The sequence below is a fragment of the Bos taurus genome, chromosome 3 (assembly GCF_002263795.3).
Source record: "Bos taurus isolate L1 Dominette 01449 registration number 42190680 breed Hereford chromosome 3, ARS-UCD2.0, whole genome shotgun sequence".
Classification (NCBI taxonomy): Eukaryota; Metazoa; Chordata; class Mammalia; order Artiodactyla; family Bovidae; genus Bos; species Bos taurus.
In genome coordinates, this window is record NC_037330.1 from 80,398,713 (window position 1) to 80,413,338 (window position 14,626).

The following is a 14,626-nucleotide window of genomic DNA, read 5'->3' on the forward strand; positions in this document are numbered from 1 at the left end:
TGAACATTCTTCAGAACTTCTGTGTCAAGTGCTTTATCATCTTATTCAATGCATTTAATATTCGGTCCAGGGAGATTGGAGGTATTATCTCATTTTTTCTGATATGGAAAATGAAGCTAAACAGATTACAGATAAATCTAAAGATATTATATATAGCTACTAAAGGGCAGACCAGAACTTGAATCAAGACATCCTGACTCCAAATTCATTGTACACACAGTTTCACTGATGTTCTCAAGAACTATTGATATTAATAGTTGGGTATGGTGGTGGTAAGTTATTTTGAAAAAAATTGTTTCTGTCTCTTCCTTTGATGTTATTTCTAGCCATCACTTCCTTTCCTTCTCCTTGCCCCACTATTTATGTTATTTCTAAAATGCTGTGCTCTCAGAGACAAAAATAGGTTACTAGTTTATAACAGTAAATATATTCTGAGTGTCTGAGGGACATTCCTAGAAGTAACCAGCTTGAGTTTTATAACATGTTTTTTCCCTGCTGAGAAGCTTTTACTGTTGTTTCTCTGTGTTACGAAAATTTCAGGTTACTATACTGTTTTCTTTCTATTTATATGTCCCACACTTTGCTACTCCAAGTGTGGTCTGTGAACCAGCAGAATTGGCATCTCCTTGGGGCATATTAGTGTCAAAACTGAATCTCAGGCCCCATTTCAGAACCAATGAATCAGAATCTGCACTTAAGCAAGATTTCTGTGTGATTCCTACTACTCAGAAAGAAGAAATTTATTTTAAAATAGAATAGAACATTGACAAAGCACCTGGTCATCCAAGAGCTCTGATGGGAATGTACAATGAGATTAATGCTAACAAAAAGCATCTATTCTGCAGCCCATGGATCAAGGAGTAATTTTGATTCTCAAGTCTTATTTAAGAAATGCATTTCACAAGGCTATAGCTGCCATAGACAGAGATTCTTCTGGCGGATCTGGGCAAAGTCCATTGAAAGCCTTCTGGAAAAGATTCACCGTTCTAGGTGCCATGAAGAACATTTGTGATTCATGAGAAAAGGTCAAAATATCAACATAAACATTTGACTTTTTGGATGAAGTAGATTCCAATGACTTTTTGGATGAAGTAGATTCATCTACTGGATGAAGTAGATTCCAGCCCTCATGGTTGACTCTGAGGGGTTCAAGACTTCAGTGGAGGAAACAACTGCAGATATGGTGGAAACAGCAAGAGAACTAGAATTGCGTGCCTGAAGAACTATGGATGGAGGTGCATGACATTGTACAGGAGGCGGTGGTCAAAACCATCCCCAGGAAAAAGAAATTCAGAAGGCAAAATGGTTATCTGAGGAGGCCTTACAAACAGCTGAGGGAAGAAGAAAAATGAAAGGCAAAGGAGAAAAGGAAAGATATACCCATCTGAATGCAGAGTTCCAAAGAATAGCAAGGAGAGATAATGCAATGCAATGCAATGCAAAGAAATAGAGGAAAACAATAGAATGGGAAAGACTAGAGATCACTTCAAGAAAATTGGAGATACCAAGGGAACATGTCATGCAAAGACAGGCATGATAAAAGACAGATACAGTATGGACCTAACAGAAGCTGAAGATATTAAGAAGAGGTGGCAAGAATACACAGAGCTACTATACAAAAAAATCTTAATGACCCAGATAACCATGATGATGTGTGATTACTCACCTAGAGTCAGACATCCTGGAGTGCAAAGTCAAATGGGCCTTAGGAAGCATCACTATGAACAAAGCTGGTGGAGGTGATGGAATTCCAGTTGAGCTATTTCAAATCCAGAAGATAATGCTGTGAAAGTGCTGCACTCAGCATGCCAGCAAATTTGGAAAACTCACCAGTGGCCATAAGACTGGAAAAGGTCATTTTTCATTCCAATCCCAAAGAAAGGCAATGCCAAAGAATGTTCAAACTACCACACAATTGCACTCATCTCACATGCTAGCAAAATAATGCTCAAAATTCTCCAAGCCAGGCTTCAACGGTATATGAACCGGGAACTTCCAGATGTTCAAGCTGTATTTAGAAACGGCAGAGGGAACCAGAGATCAAATTGCCAACATCCGTTGGATCATAGAAAAAGCAAGAGAATTCCAGAAAAACATCTATTTCTGCTTCATTGACTACACTGAAGCCTTTGACTGTGTGGATCACAACAAACTGGAAAATTCTTTAAGAGATAGGAATGCCAGACCACCTTACTGCCTCCTGAGACATCTGTATGAAGGTCAAGAAGCAACATTTAGAACTGAACATGGAACAAAGGACTGGTTCCAAATTGTGAAATGAGTATGTCAAGGCTGTATATTGTCACCTTGCTTACTTAATTTATATTCACAGTACATCATGCAAAATGCCAAGCTAGATGAAACACAAGCTGGAATCAAGATTGCTGGGAGAAATATCAATAACCTCAGATAGGCAGATGACACCACCCTCATGGCAGAAAGCTAAGAGGAACTAAAGAGCCTCTTGATAAAAGTGAAAGAGAGGAGTGAAAAAGCTGGCTTAAAATTCAGCATTCAAAAAACTTAAGATCCTCTAACAATGGAGAAACATAGAGAATAGACTTACGGACATGGGGAGAGGGGACGGGAGAGTGAGATGTATGGAAAGAGTAACATGGAAACTTATATTACCACATGTAAAATAGATAGCCAATGGGAATTTGCTGTATGGCTCAGGAAACTCAAACAGGGTCTCTGTATCAACCTAGAGGAGTGGGATGGAGAGGGAGATGGGAAGGAGGTTCAAAAGGGAGGGGATATATGTGTACCTATGGCTGATTCATGTTGAGGTGTGACAGAAACAGCAAAATTCTGTAAAGCAATTATCCTTCAATAAAAAATTAATTAATTTAAAAAAAAACAAACAAAACTTAAGATCACGGCATCTGGTCCCATCACTTCATGGCAAATAGATGGGGAAACAATGGAAATAGTGACAGACTTTATTTTCTTGGCCTCCAAAATCACTGCAGATGGTGACTGCAGTCATGAAATTAAAAGATGCTTGCTCCTTGGAAGAAAAGCTATGACAAACCTAGACAGCACAGTAAAAAACAGAGACATTACTTTACCAACAAAAGTCCATCTAGTCAAAGCTATGGTTTTTCCAGTAGCCATGTATCAATTAATTCTGAATATTCATTGGAAGGACTGATGCTGAAGCTGAAGCTCCAATACTTTGGCCACCTGATTCAAAGAACTGACTCACTGGAAAAGACCTTGATGCTGGGAAAGATGGAAGGCAGGAGGAGAAGGGGATGATAGAGGATGAGATGGTTAGATGGCATCACCAACTCAATGGACATGAGTTTGAGCAAGCTCCAGGAGTTGGTAATAGACAGGGGAGCCTGGTGTGCTGCAGTCCATGGAGTCTCAAAGAGCTGGACACAGTTGAGTGACTTAACTGATGAATATGTGATTAAAATGCTGCAATCTCAGGATAGATCCTGAACAGATGAGGAGTTGCTAGTGGCTTCTTGGGATGGAATCTACTCCTGGTGAAGAAGCTGTGAAGACTGGTCTCTCTTGCGCATATGCCTGCAAGTAGATGGGGATATTCTTCTTCCAGCGCAGCATGGCTGCATGACATCACTGACTCAATGGACATGAGTTTGAGCAAACTCTGGGGGATAGTGAAGAACAAGGAAGGCTGGCATGCTACAGTTCATGGGGTCACAAAGAGTCAGACACGACTTAACGACTGAACAACAAATGTGATTACTACAGACTAAAGTTTGAGAAGCATTAGCCTACATCACCAGTTAGATTATAAAAAATCTTTGAGCACTTCTTATACCTTTCCATGTTCCCAGTTTCAAGCACCATGCCTTACACACGGTGTAAACCACACACTTATGAAATGAAGGCTATGGTGATGATTTCGTAAAACACATGGCAAATCAGAATCCTCAGTTCTGCTTTTGTCCATGTCAGAAACTCCATACATTGCTTAATATCAATAGCCTTCAGTTTCTTATCTGTAAAAGGAGGAATATAATTGCATTTTTCTCTAATGACCTAACGAGTTCCAAAATTCTATGCCAAAACTGATAAATATCATCTTAGAAGTAAACTAATTAATGTTGATAACAATTGAAATTGTTCTGATACTTTCTTTGCAAAAAACTCAACACCAATTACGTAATGGTATTGAATGAAATACGTTATATATTTAACAAGTATCATTTGCATCCAGTTCAGTTCAGTCAGTTCAGTCGCTCAGTCGTGTCCAACTCTTTGCGACCCCATGAATCACAGCACACCAGGCCTCCCTGTCCATCACCAGCTCCCGGAGTTCACTCAGACTCATGTCCATTGAGTCAGTGATGCCATCCAACCATCTCATCCTCTGTTGTCCCCTTCTCCTGCCCTCAATCCCTCCCAGCATCAGAGTCTTTTCCAGTGAGTCAACTCTTCACATGAGGTGGCCAAAGTACTGGAGTTTCAGCTTTAGCATCATTCCTTCCAAAGAAATCCCAGGGCTGATCTCCTTCAGAATGGACTGGTTGGATCTCCTTGCAGTCCAAGGGACTCTCAAGAGTCTTCTCCAACACCACAGTTCAAAAGCATCAATTCTTCGGTGCTCAGCCTTATTCACAGTCCAACTTATTTGCATCCAAATAAGCTATTATTTGTAATATCTTACTTGGAAGGATGTTTTTGTTTGATTAGATATCTCTTAGGTAGTAATAGGGGCCTAACAATTTGTATTTCTAGAGTTCAGTTTTAATAACCTAGTAAAATGGCAAATTAGAAATTGCTGTATGGGAAAAATATATAATGCTTCTTTTAAATTGCAACATTTTTATTACTGAAGAATAGAATGGTTTATTAGAATGTTAGGAGATAATGCTTTGATTTCATGAACATTGTGTAGGCTTATCAAACCAGAATTAATATATTATACCTAGAAGTCTAGAATTTCACATTTTTGTAGCAATTTGTATTTGTTTGTTCCCACCTTTAACATATCAGAGACACAGAAGAGTAGGGAAGACAGTTAGAGAAGACAACCGCCCCATTTCAGAGTGTATCTGAATGACCTAAAAAATGAGACATTTCATAATGTGATCTGCTGTTGTGTCCATCACTGGAAAACTCACCATTTTCTTGGATAAGAATCTACACTCAAATTGTATTACTATAACTACAACGTAATCATCATCATGGAAACCATTTTTGGAACCCACAAAAGAATCAAGTTTTACTCATGATTGCCGCTTACAGTTTTGATTCCTTTGATCTTCACATCTACTTGTTTGGCAATTCTGGTCCCTAAATTAGACATTTGGTATACTTGGTCAGCCTTGAGACTTCAAAGACAACAAGCTGTCCAGCCATCTGCAAGACTGTCATTGAAGTCCCTTGTGTTCTCACAGATTGCAGCTTGTCTGTTCTGAAAAATGAGCAACAAATCTATTCCAAGCCTGAATAAACCAACTGACCAGTCTCTGAACAACACTGATGGTCACTCATGGGTTTAGCAGTTCCCACGCAAAACACCAAAACCCTGTATTTACATAAGTAGAGTCAGTGGGAACCTGGTATCTTCTGCACCATCTTGGAGAAGCACTGTTCACTGGCATGTTTTGTGTGATTAAAAAGTGTGTATGGAAATAAGACAAAAATGCCTATCTTGCTTTGGCACTTCCAAATTTAACCATTTGCCTATATATATTAGATCTGGGGATTGTTTTGCTTGTTTCAGATGGGTAGTAAGTGTGTGTGGAATAAGGCTTTGCAGATATTAATTACGGTAGAAGGCGTTTTCCTTTCATAAAGAGGGAAAATACACCCATCTGGTAATGACAAGTATTTGGGGTTGAAACAGTTGATCAGTTCAGTCTAGTCGCTCAGTCATGTCTGACTCTTTGAGACCCCATGGACTGCAGCGCGCCAGACCTCCCTGTCCATTACCAATTCCCAGAGTTTACTCAAACTCATGTCCATTGAGTCAGTGATGCCACCCAACCATCTCATCCTCTGCCGTCCAGTTGAGACAGTTTCTATTCCTGCCTTCCACCACTAATTAGGTGGGTGACCTTGGGCAAACCACATAAACTCTATAGATTTCCTCATCTGCAAAATGAAAGCATTGGTTCACAGGCAGCCATTTAAATCCCTTCTCCAAATATTCATTCATTCTCTAATTTATTCAGGACCTACTATGCGCCTTCAGTACTGATTAACTCCGTGATCCTTGGAAAGCTCCAGATTGTCTCCAATTCCTTTAAGCATCCACTCCTCGTCCTACTTTAAAATCAGCTTCTGAATTCTCCCCCAAGGAGATCCAAACACTTCCTGTCTGAAGATATACATGAGGAAAAGAAACGTGCCAGCTGCCTTCACCCGGCGCCAACCGAGTGGGCACGCCAGCCGGCTAGTGAATTGTTCTTTGTAAAGGGCAACCTCTGCATTTTAAAGGGCAATCCAGTCACCCGAAAAAATGCAATTGAAAGGGCTCTCAGGGACAGGGCGGGACACCCAACCGCTCCTTTTTCAGCCGGGGAAACCTGGGAAACATTCTCTGGGCTCCCTCCGTCCTAGTCACGCGGCAGTTGCACGGCAGGAATTGTGCAATGGGGCGAGTCGGGCGGGCGTCCGGGGGTGGAAAGAAGTGGGGAAGGCTTCCACAGTGCCAACTACCCCCCCCCCCATCTCCCCCGCCACCCCCCTCCAGGGTACTGCGAGGCGCGGCGGCGCGGTCAGGACCACGGAGCTCCGGTGGCCCCGGCCTCGCTTCGCCGTGGGGGCCGCCCCCTCTCTCGGGCAGAGGCCACCGCCACGCGCTTCCTGGGACTCTGCGACGGGCTGGAGCGCGAGCGGGAACTGCCGCCCAAGACGACGCTGGGGGACGCGGCTCGCCGCATCGATCGCGGCTGGGAACTCCGGGCTCGCACTTTCTGTAAGAGCACCGGGGCTTCCAGCGGCGCCGTGCCCCCGCCCCCGCCAGCCCGGCTGCCCTTTCGAGTGGTGACGCAGCCGGCGGGGTACGCAGAAGTCTGCACTGAAACCCGGAACCTCCCGGGCCGCGGGCCCCGCCTGCCTGCGCCGGCGCAGCCCCGAGCCGCGCGGCTCTCCGCCGAGACCCGCGCCGCGCTTGGCGCAGGGAGCGGGGACTGGAGACGCGCTGCGAGGGCTGCATTTCTAAGAGGTCCGTATTTCTAAGAGGTCCGTAGGTACGGGCTCGGGGATAAACGTTTGGTCACATTCACTACTCACGTCACTCTTTGTGGCGTATACTGTCATGAGCTTCACTTAGAGGTGGGGAAAGTCTCCAAAACATCAAGTTACTTTCTTGATCTGCCTAGTCGAAGAGGGCAGAGCTGCGCCTCAAATCTAGGGCTGTCTTGAACCAGATACATCTTATTTCTCTTAAATCAAGCGCTTCGTGGCTTTCATTCCAATGAGCAGAAAATAGGTAACAGGTGGGACAGGTACACTGAGAACCTTTCCCAAGGTGACGGGGACAGTTTGCTTCTGGTTGGCGCTCACACATTCTGCCCTACTGTGCTGTTAAAAAAGAAAAATGTTTTCCGTGTATATCACGAAGTGGAAAAGGTTGGAAAGCATTTCTCAGCCCTTGTGCCTCTATTTTCAGACTCTGTATCGGAATCTGGGACACCTAGCATATGGAGTTGCTGGAGGATTAAATAAAACAGTCTTTTACATGTTAATTCAGCACATGTTAATTCTAACTTTTTGCAGCACTCCCCGGGAACCTCGGGGCACTCACCCTCGTCAGCACTGAAGTGGGGACGCAGTCATTCTAAGTCAGCCCCTTTTCTGAGAGATGAAAGATTTAATCCACTCAACGGATGATCACTTACAAATCACTATTCAATTAGTGACAGACACCAAGCTATGGCTTTATCTCTTGGCCCCTACAAGAGCTCTTTCCATTTCACCCCCAACCGGGCCCCGCCCCCCCCCGCTTTTCCTTCAGAAGCTTCAGAGCAGCTGGAGGCCAGTTGAACGTGACTTCCTCAGTGACCTGGTGGCAGTGAAGTGGGCGGGGACCTCCGGGAAGGCTAGAGGAGGAAGTCGAGTCACTGGGCTCACAGCCTGCCTGCGCCCCTGGAGAGGGGAACCCCCAGCCCCTGGGCCTCTTTGTTGGCCAGGACTAGCCCCCTTTGGTAACTTGAGGAGTAGCTGCAGCCCAGAAGTGCGTGTGTGTGTGTGTGTGTTTCCAGCTGTAGAATGTCCAAGCAAGTGTAGATTAAAGTAAGAGAGAATATGCTAGCTTTAGGATTCTATCCTAGATGGGATAGAGTTCCTTCCATGGCAAATCATTTCAGAATTAGCACAGAATTTTCAGGGGAGTCTATCTTGAAAAGTGAAACAGGCTAATGGAAGTTTTCTAACTTCATAAAATCTTAAAAGATCATAAAATCTTGGGAAATGACCACTCTGTTTGCCTGGGTTTTAAAATCACTACTCACTGGAGCAGATGTTTTTCCTTTCCAAGGCTCCATTTTATGAAATGAGGCTAAAATATCTGGACAGCCCTCTCCCTTGGGTACCTTGGAATGTTGGGAATATGAATGGTCTCTTAGTAGAGTTGGAGCTCCAAAGGGAAGTTGTAGAACCATGAAAGGTCCTTTAAAAACAGAAACCCTCCTTGTTAAAAATCATAAAAATTATTAGTACTCATTGTGAAAACTTAGAATTTTTTTTTCAGAACCAGAAAGAAGAAAAATAATTGGAATCCGATACCCAGAAAATATTGTTGACAATTTGATGTAAGGCATTATATGTAATCAGACTGAACACACTGCTCTTTCCCTTGAACAACCTTTTTTCTTTGAATAAAATATCGTGACATGCCACTAAATATTTTCCATACTTGTTTTAAAATAGCTATTTAGTATTCCTTTATGCATTCATTTAGCCAAAGCCCAATTGAAGGACTTAAAATTGTGCCCAGGATTTTGCTAATGAAAGAGTAATAAAATATGAGCCTTGTAGCTAGATCTTTGAGTACATTCTCAATTATTTACCTAGGTAAATTTCCTACCAGTGGTATTTCTGAGACCAGGGATAAAGACTGCCTTACACTGACCTTTTAAGCTTGACTTACCCCCTCCTCCCCGCCCAGTGTTTTCCCAGATTTTCTATATCGTTTATTCACCAAGAATGTATTGAGCACCCATCACATGCCACACATGCCTGGATAGAGAGATGAACACTCTGAAGCACAGGTGCCCTAAATGTTGTCAGATAAAGTTTGAGTAGCCAGATGTCCAGTTTGAAGAGGGTCATGAAAGACCAGTAGACTTTCTTGAGACTGACAGATTTTAGGTGGGAGGAGGTTAGTGGAGAGTACTGACAAAGGATGGGAAGCACAATGAGAAGGACAAGGGGGAACTTCCTGTACAAAACCCTGGTGGCCTAAGAAATAGCTTCTTGTGTCATGCTAAAAAGTTTGGACCTTATTCTCAAAGCAAACAGAGAAAGGGATTTATGGAGCCTCTAAGGTCATGATGAAATTGGATTTCACCACTTAACCCAATGATGGATATTATTTTCAGTAGACCCCCAAAATCATTCCTGGGGAAGGAAAACAAAAGAAAAATTTGCAAAGGAAATATTCTAAAACCATCTTGAAATGAAAGCTGCATAGAATTATCCAAACCCATTGGTAATTACTACTGTGTCCATTACAGTTAAGATTGCTGCTGCTACTGCTGCTGCTAAGTTGCTTCAGTCGTGTCTGACCCTGTGCGACCCCATAGATGGCAGCCCACCAGGCTCCCCTGTCCCTGGGATTCTCCAGGCAAGAGTACTGAAGTGGGTTGCCATTTCCTTCTCCAATGCATGAAAGTGAAAAGTGAAAGTGAAGTTGCTCAGTCGTGTCCGACTCTTAGCGACGCCATGGACTGCAGCCTACCAGGCTCCTCCGTCCATGGGATTTTCCAGGCAAGAGTACTGGAGTGGGGTGCCATATGCCTTCTCCCAGTTAAGATTGGGGTGTAGTTATCATTAGTAAGTTTGATCATGAGAAAATTTCTCTTCTTTACCTTAAAGAGAATGGCTTTAATACTGGTGCATGCCCAGACATCACTTCGGTTTCCTATCAAAAACAAATTCAAGACTTTCAGTAAGTCCAAAAACATGTTTCATAGATGGTGGTTTAAGAAAAACTATTACTTATAGACAAAACTCAAGTGTCTACTGTGACCAGGTAGCTAATGACTTTCAACAATTCAGGAAAGTTCTCAGCTATTATTTCTTTGAATATTTCCTTTCCCTCATTTTTTTTTTTAAAGAAAAGTCTTTATTGAACTGGCCACAAACTGCTTCTGTTTTTTTATGTCTCATTTTTTTTTTTTTTCCCCACAAACCCTGCACCCACCCACGAGCTGCGTACTGGAAGTCAAAGCTCCAGCCTCTGGACCACCAGAGGAGTCCCTCCTTTCCCTCATTTTTGCTGCCTCCTTAAAGAATTCTGACTACATGTTTATTAGACCTTTTGTTTATTTATTACTTTCGATATATGGCTTACAGAATCTTAATTCCCCTACCCAGGGACTGAACCCTGACCCTTGGCAATGAAAGTTTAGAGTCCTAACCCCTGGACTGCCAGAGAACTCCCCTATACCTTCGAATTCTATTCCCCAAGTCTGGCAATCGCTCTTTCGTATTTGGTGTCTGCATTTGGATAGTATTTTAGGATCTAATTTGCAATTTACTAATTCTTCAGCTATGTTGAATCCTTCTGAACTTGAATTTAAAATTTCTATCATTTTTTCATTCCTAGAAATTCTGTTGGTCAGTTCTATATAGTTTCTCAATCATTTCTATTGGCTTTATTTTCTTGAAACAAAGTCAGTCTTTGCCCTGACTTCTTTACCTCCATCAGCCAGAAGCAAGAGGGATGCCTGGAATAACCTGTGCTTTAGATAAGCACATCTCTTCCCTGATGCTCACATAAGCATTATCAGTAGTGAAAAGAGAGGCTTAGGACTCTACTGCTTTAGTGAAGAGCCTTCTTCCTCCGTAGCACCCATGCTCACAGTGTGGTTAATAACCACCATGTCTGCCTTGAGATCATCATAATCCCATTGTGCCTGTGTCCCGTTTATGTCACCCACACACAAAACACAGGACTCTCAGGTCATCCCTCACACCCAGAGCTAATCCCCATGTCACTCTAAGGACTGTGAGACAGCCTCTACTGTAGTACTCTGTTTCTTTCTCCTAGCTTTTTTTTTTTTCCTTCTTTTTCCCACCACCTGCCATACCACATGGGCTTCTCTAGTGGCTCAGCGGTAAAGAATCCACCTACAATGCAGGATATGCGGGTTCGATCCCTGGGTTGGGAAGATCTTCTGCAGAAGGGCGTGGCAACCCACTCCAGTATTCCCTGCTTGGAAAATCCCATGGACAGAGGAACTTGGTGGGCTGTAGCCCATAGGGTTGCAAAGAGTCAGGCACGACTGAAGCAACTTAACATGCATGCATGCCACACTACATATTTTAGTTCTTGTCTCTCCTAAAATGTAGTAACAGTCTTGAGAGCCAGGATATTTATTTTGTTAACTGCTTTCTCCTTAGAGTTTAGAACATTACCTGGAAAACAGAAGGTATTCAAAAATATTCGAATGAATCAATAGTAAGTATACTATGTTCTGTGTCTTGACATTCTATAACTGAGCATTTTGCAGGTCTGATCTGTGTCATTTGTTCTGTTGCCTTTTACTCTCTGTGCCTCATTTACTTGTGTGTTTTATGGATTTTGACTCTGAACTCATAATCTGTGGATTTTGCCTATAGGAATTCTTTGAAATATAGATTGACGTTGCATTCATTCAGAGATCATTTGTGTTTACTTTTACTATTTTCTTGGGATAACTACTTATCCAGGACCAAGTTAATATTGCTGCTGCTGCTAAGTCACTTCAGTCGTGTCTGACTCCGTGCGACCCCATAGACGGCAGCCCACCAGGTTCCCCCATCCCTGGGATTCTCCAGGCAAGAACACTGGAGTGGGTTGTCATTTCCTTCTCCAGTGCGTGAAAGTGAAGTCGCTCTGTCGTGTCCGACTCTTCGTGACCCCATGGACTGCATGCAGCCTACCAGGCTCCTCCGCCCATGGGACTTTCCAGGCAAGAGTACTGGAGTGGGGTGCCATTGCCTTCTCTGAATATTGCTACTTGTTTTTAACTACAAAAGTAGGGTGAATTGGGCTACAGACACATTTGTGGGGTTATCAGCTTGTGGGTATAAATTATCAAAAGATATACATGTTAAAATATATGTATATGTATTTATCTTTTGATAATTTATAGCAACACTCTCCTTGGTACTTGGCTATATATATTTTCTCTCCAGTGCTGAGGTCCAGACAAGCAAGTCTCATTGTTGTCCTTCCTGTGCGGCAGGTTTTATCCTGTTAATCTATTTACTAAAAGTGTAGTCTGCTTTGGGTTTTCCAGCTTTATTAGGTTTCCCCATCTTGGGTGGACTGTAGCTTAAGTTGATTTCTAAAAACCCAGTCTTCTCAGATCTTCAGATTTCTCAAAGCTTCAATTTTTTTATGTGAAATCAGCAATTTTTAAATGTCGGCAATCAATTCAAATTTATTTTTGTAAGTGCTAGACAAAAAAAAATGACCATGAGTCATATTTGAGCTTTGGTCTACCAGTTGACAATCGCTGTTCTAAAGAGATCGACCCATGTATGTGTATATATATGATGCAGAATGTATTTTGTTAGAATGAATCTATTAGATAACATAACCATAGGTTTGGAGAAAAGGGTCCAATTTTAGATTTCTGCTTCTTTTTCTCTATAAATATACTTGTCAGATCATGTGTCTAGATTTTTCGGCTCAAGAAATATGATCACAATATAAGGAAATAGAGGGCATGGTCCCTGCCCTCAAAGTTTTACATTCTATGAAAAGTAGAATATGCAAGATTCTACTTTGGAAGAAGTAGAATGGATTGAAAAATCACGAGATTTAAAAAAGGAAGACCATTTAGGAAGTCACTGTCTCAGTCTGGGCCTGCATTAAAAGAGCCAGAGAGAGAGCATGATGGCACAAGAAGGAAAGGAGCAGATACCAGATGTTTAAAGGAACATGTGATAGGGTTGATAACTGGAGGAATGTGGGGTAGAAATTGGAGAGAAATTATATTTGTGCTTATGTTATCAATAACATTCTAAGATTTCTTTTGGTTTGTTCATTTCTCACAAGCCAAAGATAGTATGAAAGATTGTTTAATTTATAAAAGTTTCAACAAATGTAATCAGTTTTTATATGATAAGAAGAAAGGGAAAAAATCTAGTATTAGGGGAAATATTTTAACTGATGTACTTATTTAATTATAAAATATATTATCCGCTTCTTGGAAAAGAGTCTGGCAAACAACTCCAGTATTCTTGCCTGGAGAATCTCATTCTTGCCTGGAGAAGCCTGGTGGGCTGTAGTCCATAGGGTCGCAAAGAGTCAGACATGACTGAAGTGACTTAGCGTGCATGCACTCATTATCCGCTTCTAGTACTTTCTCAACATTAAAAGATTGCCTTTTCCCTTTAAGAAATAAAAACAAATCAATGTGCAAAGTCACATCAGGATTTCAAAATATCTATAGGCTTTTCAGGTTGGAAAGCTTCATTGAAATAGACTGTCAATATTCTCCTTAATCAATGCTATTATTTCCACTTATGGCATTTCACTGGCGTCTGATTATTTGAAGGGGCTATGGGGAAACTGATGACGTTAAGTAAGATAGATTATGGATCACATTCAACTCTCAGTGGGCCTGGCAGGCATAACTCCTGTGTTATTGCTAATGGGAGTTTTGAGTATAAGCCTTTGTGTACTTAAGAATTTACCATTAAAAATCTGTCCATCTCCTCATCCTTTCAGTAGGTTGCAAATAGCATTAACTTTAGGTGTAACTGATTAATTGATTGGGACAATGGCCTGACTGTAAAAGATTAACACCCAGCAGGTTCCACATCCTGCACCCCTTTTTACTTCCACCCTATAATAAAGAAAATAAATTGGAAATTAACAGGCACTTTCATATGCGTGGTGTCACATGTGAATCTCTGCAATTCAGTCCTGAAGGTAGGTCTGTGTCTTAGTTCAAGTGGCTATAACAAAGTACCAAAGATAGAGTGGCTTATAAACAATAGAAATTTATTTCTCACAGTTTTGGAGATGTCTGAGGTCAAGGTGTCAGCAGGATCAGGTTCTGGTGAGAACCTTCTTCCTGGTTGCAGACTACCTTCTCATTGTCTCCTCCGGTGGGAGAATGAGGATGACAGAGCTCTCTGGAGTCCCTTTAACAAGGGCACTAAACCCATTCTGGGGGCTCTACCCTTATGACCTAATCACCTCTCAAAGGCCCCACCTCCTAATATCATCATATAAAAGTTAGGATTTCAACGTATAAATTTCTTGGAGACATTCAGTCCACTGAAATTAGGCTGACATACTATATCAATTTAGAAACTAAGGGACTTCCCTGGCAAACCAGTGGTTAAGACTCCCAGGTTGGGGAACTAAGATCCCACATGCCACATGCCAAAATATAAAATTAAAAAAAATATATATGATGAACAGAGTTGCCTTGTAGTGTCTTGTTCAATGTCATAACGCTCGCACATGTGA